Source organism: Lipotes vexillifer, unplaced genomic scaffold (genome assembly GCF_000442215.2).
Source record: "Lipotes vexillifer unplaced genomic scaffold, Lipotes_vexillifer_v1.1 scaffold68, whole genome shotgun sequence".
Lineage (NCBI taxonomy): Eukaryota > Metazoa > Chordata > Mammalia > Artiodactyla > Lipotidae > Lipotes > Lipotes vexillifer.
In genome coordinates, this window is record NW_006791676.1 from 1,260,968 (window position 1) to 1,263,497 (window position 2,530).

Genomic DNA, 2,530 nt, shown 5'->3' on the forward strand with positions numbered 1-2,530 from the left:
CTCTCTTTCCTTCCTACAGACTTTTTCACCTGGCTTCTAGAATACTTTGTTCTCCTGGTTTTCCTCTGTAGAACTGCTGTTAAGTGTAGAAGGGAGAAGGGAAGGTTGAAATGGAATTGCACTGGTATCTGTAGTCATTAGGAGATTGGGTTAGGGAGAACAGTCAAACAGAGAATTGACAAATTATTTCTTTGACATTCAATTTGTCATGTAATTTCAAGTGTAACAGATATTGAACAAACATGACCCATGATGAAATCACAGCACCTCTGTTTTTATGATCCACTCCCACTGCACATGTGTTGAGTGCAGTTGACCTTCCCTTGCCCCTGGAAGGGAAGTGCCTGTCACACTCAGGCACACCCCAGGACTTTCCTAGACATTCTCAGGCATCTATATCAGGACAAGAACATCCTGCAGTCACTTCAGTAACAAACAGAGTTAAATTCAGTAATGTGAATATCTTACATAATCAGAAACTAGAACTGATTTAGCACTAAACCTTTTCCTGCTCCCTTGCTTGGGCTGCTTTTCTGTGGGTGGCTTATTCTCCATGTCTCCACCTTGTGCTTTCCTTCCTCCCTCCTGGTACTCTCCCCACAGCTTGCCAGCCAATTTCTGGTTTACAGCAACAGCCAGAAGAGAGAGAAATGATAAAGGACTAGGAAATGTCCTTCATGAACTGGCTTTGTTTAAATATTTAAAATGTTTATAAGTGAGTCTTTCTTTCATGGACACTTCCATAGGTCTCCTGTAGGGTCTCTCCTTGGATGCCTCCCCTGGGATTCCTTTGTCTCGGTTGGGCAGATACATCGTATTATGGGTTGTCAAAGGTAGGGTAACCGACCATTCCAGTTTGTTAGGTAGTATCCTTGTTTCAGCACTGAAGGGCCCATGTCCTGGGAAACCCCTCAGTTCTGGAAAAAACAAGGATGGTGGATCACCCTAGTTGTGGGTGCTCTATAGCCCTTCATTAATCTGGTATCAGCTCCAACACCTGGTTTCTGGTCCTTCACTCCTTTAGGACCTTATTAGACAGAGCCAGTGATAAACTCACATTGACTCACCCACCCAAGTGACTCACTTCTCTGGTCCACAGAAAATATTCTTTGGCTCCTTCCAAACGTGGAGATATAAGCCCTCCATCCTGCCTGAAACCAAATATTTTCAGTGGTCATCTCCAAAAGCAGCTCTCTTCACCTTCCCTCCCTTTCCCTGGAAAGAATCAAGTGTGTCCTGGTCCCGTTGGAACAGATTCCTTCCCATGGCCTCTGAAAGGGTTTGGTGATGGCCAAGGGGCTTCAAGTGGTGTCCAGTTTGGGCTTCTCAAGAAGATACATGTTCCTCACAGATGTGGTCGAGTCTGCATGTAACCCTTATGAAGTGTAGGGTGAGCCCATAAATAATCTTGCCTGAGGGACACCTACTTGTTTACTCCGTGGTGGAATAAAAAAAAGAAAACCTGATCGAGAAGATGCAAGGAATGTTTAACAAAGACTGAGAAGAATTAAAGAACAAACAAACAGAGATGAACAATACAATAACTGAAATGAAAAATACACTAGAAGGAATCAATAGCAGAATAACTGAGACAGAAGAACGGATAAGTGGCCTGGAAGACAGAACGGTGGAATTCACTGCTGTGGAACAGAATAAAGAAAAAAGAATGAAAAGAAATGAAGACAGCCTAAGAGGCCTGTGGAACAACATTAAACACAAAAACATTCGGATTATATGGGTCTCAGAAGGAGAAGAGGGAGAGAAAACAACCCAGAAAATAATGAAGAGATTATAGTCGAAAACCCCCCTAACATGGGAAAGGAAATAGCCACCTAAGCCAGGAAGCGCAGAGAGTCTCATACAGGATAAACCCAGGGAGAAACATGCCGAGACACATAATAATCAAATTGGCAAAAATTAAAGACAAAGTATTGAAAGCAGCAAGGGGAAAACAACAAATAACATACAAGAGAAGTCCCAAAAGGTTAACAGCTGATTTCTCAGCAGAAACTCTACAAGCCAGAAGGGAGTGGCATGACATATTTAAAGTGATGAAAAGGAAGAACCTACAACCAAGATTATTCTACCCGGCAAGGATCTCATTCAGATTTGATGGAGAAAACAAAAGCAGACAAGCAAAAGCTAAGAGAATTCAACACCAAAAAACCAGCTCTACAACACATGCTAAAGGAACTTCTCTAAGTGGGAAACACAGTAGAAGAAAACGACCTACAAAAACAAACCCAAAACAATTAAGAAAATGGTACTGGGAACATACATATAAATAATTACCTTAAACGTGAATGGATTAAATGCTCCAACCAAAGGACACAGGCTCGCTGAATGGATACAAAAACAAGACCCATAGGCTGTCTACAAGAGACCCACTTCAGATTGAGGGACACATACAGACTGAAAGTGAGGGGATGGAAAAAGATATTCCATGCAAATGGAAATCAAAAGAAAGCTGGGGGGGCTTCCCTGGTGGCGCAGTGGTTGAGAGTCCGCCTGCCGATGCAGGGGATACGGG